At 40.7% G+C, this 7488-nt stretch overlaps 1 non-coding gene across 1 annotated transcript; it reads left to right on the forward strand.

Moving 5' to 3' along the window:
* Window positions 1–7062: 7062 nt before the first annotated feature.
* On the forward strand, window positions 7063–7177 carry LOC142205350 (U5 spliceosomal RNA). Its single transcript, XR_012716366.1, has one exon. It is a non-coding gene; the product is annotated as a U5 spliceosomal RNA (small nuclear RNA).
* Window positions 7178–7488: the final 311 nt, after the last annotated feature.

A 7488-nucleotide genomic window follows, 5' to 3' on the forward strand; every position in this document is an offset into this window, starting at 1 on the left:
AGGGCCAAATTCACTGCTGGTGACAAGCTCTCCTCACTGCAAGTGCCAAATACACATGTTTCAAGGTGTTTTCCTACTGTCAGAGAGGTGGTATTGAGTGTGTAAAGTGTGTAGTTGTTAGGCTGTGATGTTGGGGTAATAGAGGGTCTTTGGTGTGTTAGATGCCCCCAGACATGCTTCCCCTGCTGTCCCAGTGTCATTCCAGAGGTGTTGGCATCATTTCCTGGGGTGTCATAGTGGACTTGGTGACCCTCCAGACACGGATTTGGGTTTCCCCCTTAACGAGTATCTGTTCCCCATAGACTATAATGGGGTTCGAAACCCGTTCGAACACACGAACATTGAGCGGCTGTTCGAATCGAATTTCGAACCTCGAACATTTTAGTGTTCGCTCATCTCTAATAGATTTGCTTTCCCACAAGGGAGGGTGAACAAGGTCTACACCGCACAGCTGTGGCAGCATACTAAGATGAATAGATTGTACTCATTGTTTGCTCCATAAAAAGTAATAAAAATGACATTACCTAAGCATTTTTTCACAGTGCATAGGGGATGAAATGTAATACTCATTATCAGGGAAAAAACTGTGGTCTCTTTACATCCTCAAGCTATAATCAATTGCCCGTCATTAACACAAAAGAAAATCTTTACTAATTAGCTTTTACGATCAAATAGATATCACTATGAAGGTTTCATAGCAACCAAAATTAGATTGTTTATTGCTCTACAGGCAGACATTAAAAAAGTCCACATTATATTAACATGTTTTAGAAACAGGATAATACTAAACAGTTATGGGAAAGATAAATTAGAAACACCAGGCCATTCTATCGCAGGTTAAACCATTCGAGACTGTTCCAGTTGCAATGATCACGTTTGGCACGTCATAAAATGTATAATTCTTTTCATTTTAAATGTCAGGGTTAGATGCACAATAGGAAAATATTTGCAATTGTGTATTCTGAATACATGTAAGTTAAAGGAGTTATACCATGAAAAATCTTTATGCCCTATCCATAGGATGCAGAATTAATTGCAGATCTGACTGCCATAAAATCCCAAATATCCTGAGAATGGGGGCGTTTTACCCCTGTTGTGAATGCAGCCTTGCAACAAGTACTATAAACTAACTTTGTCAACAACTGATATAGTGAGAGAAATGATCCTGCCTAGAAGGGCTTTCAATCTATAAAGGAGATGAGAAGGAGACAGTAGGTCATCAGTATCAGATTGGTTGGGGTCCAAAACCTAAACTAATCAGCTGATGTGGTCGCTATAGGCCATATACTACTCATTCAAGTGAATGAATATAGGGCTGCAGTTTCAGCCGCCAATGCTGCAGCTTAATGGTGGTGCCTGGAGGAGCAGCTTCACTCTCATTCACTTGAATAGGAGTAGGTTTGCTTCTGACCATATACTTAGTATATGGCTTCCAGCAGCCCCATTAGCTGATCCATTCAGGGTTTGGGTGTTGGACCCTGACCAATCTGATGCAGTAGACCTATCTTATAGGCCTCTGATGCTTTGCTCTTTTTTTCTGTGGAAAGAGCAGTTAACAAGTGATGATTGACATGCTATATCATTGTACTCAGGGAAATCTGTTTGTGAAAATAGACCCTTAGCCATGTATTGTCTCACTAGTCATTAAATGATTATAAAACAGGTATATTCTATCACCTTGTCTGAATATATTAGGCAGGTGTTTGCACACTATAGCTCTTGACAATTTGCTGTAAGTAAAAAAATACACCAAAGTCTCCATATTGGTGGGTGTATATTTTCATTGATGGTTCATCTTCAATGGTCTCGATAAATTAATTGAGTAATGTGAGAACTTTAGATGATAAATTGTTGTATTTTATATTGTTCAGTTTCCAAAATTTCCCAAATCTTAAGTCCTGGTAAATTGGTAAATGCCATGTATGTTTGGTATTTGTTGAATTGCAAAATGGAATATGGCCGCTGTATAGGAATTATAGAAGATTAAGTAGTAACATTTTTTCTTACTGCCATAAAACATACCTTTAAAAACACAGATGTCATGACTTACAGCTTCAGGCAAAATAATTATTCTATACCAGAGTACATAACACCACCTGACTTTCATAGGTTTTGACCTGGTTAAGTCTGAGATTCTCTACACGTGATATTTTCATTTGTTACGTTCCTCTTCTTTCATTGGATGCTCTGATATCCATTTTTTCTATTCTTTTCATGATACACTACACTTCTGTCATTAGAAAGGTCAGTATATGATACTACAGCTAGGCTGGCATTTCACTGCTTTTGTTCAATAATAGGTGCTTTTCTAAAACTTGACAGTATGGTTGTGGAGAATAGCACTGGGATCCTAAAATTCAATTATCGTAAAATAGTATTATAAAACAAATCAATCATTCAGAGGCAAAAGCAAAACCATAACAAAGTGCAAAACAAAATGAGGTGCTTACTGTGCCCATGTTGCATTTATTATCTTGTTTGTGTAAAATGATTTGCCCTTAAAGAAAAGTGTAGATATGTAATATAGAGTATACAGGTAAAAACAACAGTGAGCAAGGACACAAGGACTAACTACACATTCACTTTTATGTGCTGCATTTACCATCCTGAACACATGCCAGGATGCACTTACTAGGATAGGAAAAATACAGAAGAGACATGTTTCTTGTGAGTCTTTGTAACTTTCTAGCACCACCTGACATCAGATGACAGACTCTCAGCCAATAGACAGTGGTAGGTGGATAGCTTACGTTATTGATGTTATATACAATACAAAAGGTGCTGTAAGTCCGATCACAAGGCATTTGCCGTAATGGCGGAAATTGGGGTGAATCTGTGAGCACAGAGTACAGAGCAAAGTTCTGAAAAGCTTATAAATTTGTAAGCAATAGAGCTAGAGAATCAAATTACACCGCATTACACCATAAGTATTATGCAAATCGGATGTAAGTGTAATAAAAAATGTTTTTGTTGTTTTTCAATTAAACTCATGGATGGTAAAGTGTCTCAGGGCTCTTTGGATCACTGAAATCAATCTCAGGATGTGTGTAAGCAGCATACAAGCCATCAGGGAGTGATGGGTGCACATTTCCCAAGGGGCTGCCCACTAAATAACATAGAGCAACGTAAGTAGACCCACACTCCAAAAAATGGTTATGCTCCTTAATACAATTTTAATGGTGTACATAAATACAATATTTCAGGTTATTACCCTTTGTCAGGCTATTATAAACATATGGCTTAAAGAAGAATTTGCATGGTAGCCCAGTTGGTCAGATCTGTGGACCTTAGTGGAGATGTTTAGAACAGATCATGAGGCAAGGTCCACTAGAATAGAATCCAGAGCGGTTTGGGCTGGTGAGACTTCTAATTGTATTATCACAGGATCAGTGAGAACGCTTCAGTTTGGTCTCCTAGGTGTTGACACAGAGCTATCAGACTACGATAAGACAACTCCAACACCAACTTCACATTCTTCTCTGCTGTGGTTATCTTATCCTTGCCCTTGGCTGCCAAAACTAACCTCATCACTTTCCTTCATTTGGTAGCAAAATCCCTCACATATACTAAGGGGATCCAAAAGGATCCCCTGTCCAAACTCCTGTGGATTATCAAAGTAAATCAAATTGCTCACTTTGAAGAACTGCTCAAAAAATAGCTCTAACCATAGATTCCTCAAAGTTTAGTCACTGTAGTTGAAGCTGTAACTCTGAACCCAGTCATTCCTTTCTTTCTTCTCTCTTCCCTTCTTTACATGCTCCCCTCCTCTCCTTTTCCCTTTCTTCCTTATCTTCTACTTCTTCCTTTCTTCTGTATCAGGCATACACACAAGGTGAGTCTTTAACCCGACAATACCCTCACTATGTGCCTTTATGATCAGTTGATGCCTTATGTAATGTAGCAATCACACTATAACCCCGATAAAAACTTCTCTGTACGTACCTGCAGATGACCCTGTATTCTGTAAATTTCATTGCACTGTTTACTAGAGATGAGCAAACAGTAAAATATTCGATATTCAATATTTTTTTCGAATAGCCCATCAATATTTGACTATTCGACTGAATATCGAACCCTATTATAGTCTATGGAAGAAAAATGCTCGTTTCAGGGGATCCCACTCTTCGACTCAGGAGAGTCACCAAGTCCACTATGAAACCCCAGGAAATGATGCCAACACCCTGGAATGCAACTGGGACAGCAGGGGAAGCATGCCTGGGGGCATATAATATGCCCAAGTCACTGTATTACGTCAGGATCCCTGTCAGCTTACGAAATGCGGGAGCTGACTTTTTCCCATAGGAATACATTGACCAGCGTTGATTGGCTGAATGCCATACAGAGTATAGCATTCGGCCAATCAATGCTGGTTCTGCCGGAGGCTCGTCTGTGAGGAGGCAGAGTCTAATATTGGACCAGAATGGAGACTGCTGTGGACCGATCTTAGACTCCGTCTCCTCCGGCAGAATCAGCGTTGATTGGCCGAATGCTGTACTCGGCTGGTCAATGTATTCCTATCCCGAGATGTAGCAGTGCTGGCCGTGCGCTCAGCAGTCTACACCATGTGAATGGACCCTTATGCTTTCAACACTGTCTGAATCCATCTAGGTATGTTCTCAATTGGATTCAAGCATGTCTCAAGCAAAATTTGATCGAAAGTTTCTTGTAAACATTCCCAATCTTGGTGGATACTAGTCAACTCACTTGGGTACGAATAAAACTTTTTCTTTATCTCTTCCCAAAAGTGTTCAATTGGGTTGAGGTCTGGGGGCTTTGGGGGCCAATCCAGCACCTCTAGTTCATTGATGTATGCTTCAGGTCATTGTCCTGCTGCTATGTCATCCTTTTCACATCCATAATACTTGAGTTTCTGAAGTAGCTTGTCTTGTAGGATACTCACATATAGCTCAGCTCTGAGACCACCAGCGATCCTGGTCAATGCCTTTGGCTGTGAATCAACCCCACATAATCAGGATTTCTCCACCAAACTTGATGGTTCCTTTAATTTCTTGATCTGTGAACCCCCTCTTCCATTGTTTCTTCCAGATCCATTTGCACCCAGTGTATTGACTTTCATCCCATTGCTCCAAATTACCCATTTCCAATCTTCTACTGTCCACTTTTTGTACTTTTTTTGCAAACTCAAATCGACACTTCTTATGACAATATTGAAGTTGAGGCTTCTTCAACCTTTTTCTGGTCACTATTCCAAACTTGTATAACAGGTGTCACGCTGTGCTTGCATGGATGTCTGTGATCTCACTAATAAAAGTCTACTCACCACCACCACCGCCATCAGGGGTGAACCATTGGCTTCTGCCACCTGAGGCAGGCGTCAGAATGCCGCTCCCCCCCCCCCAGGAGGGAGCGGGGCCGAGCAGAAAGGGGTGGGGCCGCACTGAGGGGGCGGGGACGAGCGACGCAAGCATCTTTAGCAGGCAGAGAGCAGGAAGGGAGAGGACCTGCTCTCTGCCTGAGCGTGAGGGGCGGCTGCTGGAGCAGCGCTGCTCCAGCAGCCTCCCCAATCCACCGCTCAGTGACGGTGACCCTAAGCCAGTCCAGAACAGCTTGTCCTGGACTGGCTTAGGTTAGCAAAAATACCGCCCTCCCCGGGGCCCTGGCATAGCAGTCACTTCAGGTCGCCTCATGGCGCTGACCGCCATGTTTCTCACACTAGAACGGATAGACTGTATGATGTGCTGACTTGTTGACTCTGGTATTTTGCCTAGACATCCATCTCTTAGCTTTTAAATGAATGGATGGATGGACTTTATTTCGTATTGTTCCAAATGTCATGGCACTAACATAATGCAATTTGGCAATTTTCTTGGACGAGAGCCTGCTATTGATGAACTGGATGATGCTGTTTCTGTTTTCTTGGGAAATCTTCTTCATGGATGATTCTCAATTTGAATCAGTGACCTTTCCCTTACGAATCAGCCTAATAACACACTGAGTTATTTGGGAATGTGAGAACAGGTTGTAATTTATAGTATACAAGGAAGATTTTCCACCACCAGAAGCAAAACCGTAACACTGCAGTTAAATCCCAAGATTCTACATAACTAATCATATGCTAAATAGTTGCAAGTTAAATTTATGTATGAGATAGCCAAGAGGATTGTTTATAAAATTATCGTAGTCTCACGCTCAAAGTTGTGGATGGTGAGATATGGAGTCTGAAAGTCAAAAGTTCAAAACATTTTTACCCCTTTGCTCATCAGTACATCTGCAGCCAAAAAGGGCACATTTTTGGACTGTTTGTTAAAGAGGATAGGGCTTTCCTGTTATGTGTCCCCGCTGAAGAGTTATCAGTGCTGTTACCATAGCTCTTCAGTGCCAGAAGGGCAGTTCTGACAGTCTCTACTGGCCAGCCATGACACTGAGCGGTGAGAAATGCCCTCCAGTACTCTTCTATGGGTAAGTAGTGTCAGGAGTTGGGGGGGGGGGGCATTCCTCACCGCTCACCGTCATGGCTGGGGGGTAAGGAATGCCCCCTTTCACAGTACAGCACTATAGAGGACGTGAAAGGTCTTCTTTAAAAAGCCATGTATTCTTTTGATACTATTATGTGTATATAAACACTTACATGCAAAAGTGATAATATTTGAGTATTGTTAAAAAGTCATTACTTCTTCCACTTCCACTTTGTGCGAACAAACACTGGAACTCATTGTGCATAAAGTGATAATTAGACTAAGATAATTAATGTGGCATACATGACTTTTTAGAGTAATCAGGGCACTTTCAATTTGAAATTAATTTATTCACAATAAATCAAATCTGATGGTCAGTTTGATTAAAATAAATTTTCTGAAATTTTTTGTCTCTAGTATTGATGGCTGGCATTTTATAGATTCAATTATTAGTGATAACATACTTTTGTGCAGCTATTCAGGTGATTTAACATTTTTGAGACATATGGATGTCTCCACTCTTAACTGATCTTGATTTTGGCTAAGGATTCCAATTTTACATGGTAACGGATGCAATTCTACTGCATCGGGTGGAGACATACACAAACAAATAGCATAGTTAACACGAATGAAAGAGTACACTATTATACTCTGGTTTCTCTTCAGACCGAATAAATCTTTCGCCTTTTACTAAAGATTTCCATGGAGAGGAACAATTATGAGTTTCTGATAATTTTTTGATGCCTGGCGCTCGCTGGGCTAAAAAAAAAAAGAAAAAAAAAAAAAAGAAAGAAAGAGTACACTATTTTTCTACCTTAAAGGGGTTGGCCACCCTTAAGCTGAAAAAAATCACAGTGCCCCAGGCAACTGAAAGAGATAGTTATACAACAAATGTGCTGTAGAAATAAAATTTATCTTACCTGTTCCCCATTAAAATTAGATTTTGCAGTGTAAGCTCAGCCAGCTTCTGTGGGTGGAACATCAACAAATGGAAAGTGAAACTCCTGGCCTGCATTTCAGGCTGAGGCACATCACAGAGCTGCCAACACGTAGGACATGATCACTAGCAGAA

The sequence above is a fragment of the Leptodactylus fuscus genome, chromosome 5 (genome assembly GCF_031893055.1).
Source record: "Leptodactylus fuscus isolate aLepFus1 chromosome 5, aLepFus1.hap2, whole genome shotgun sequence".
Classification (NCBI taxonomy): Eukaryota; Metazoa; Chordata; class Amphibia; order Anura; family Leptodactylidae; genus Leptodactylus; species Leptodactylus fuscus.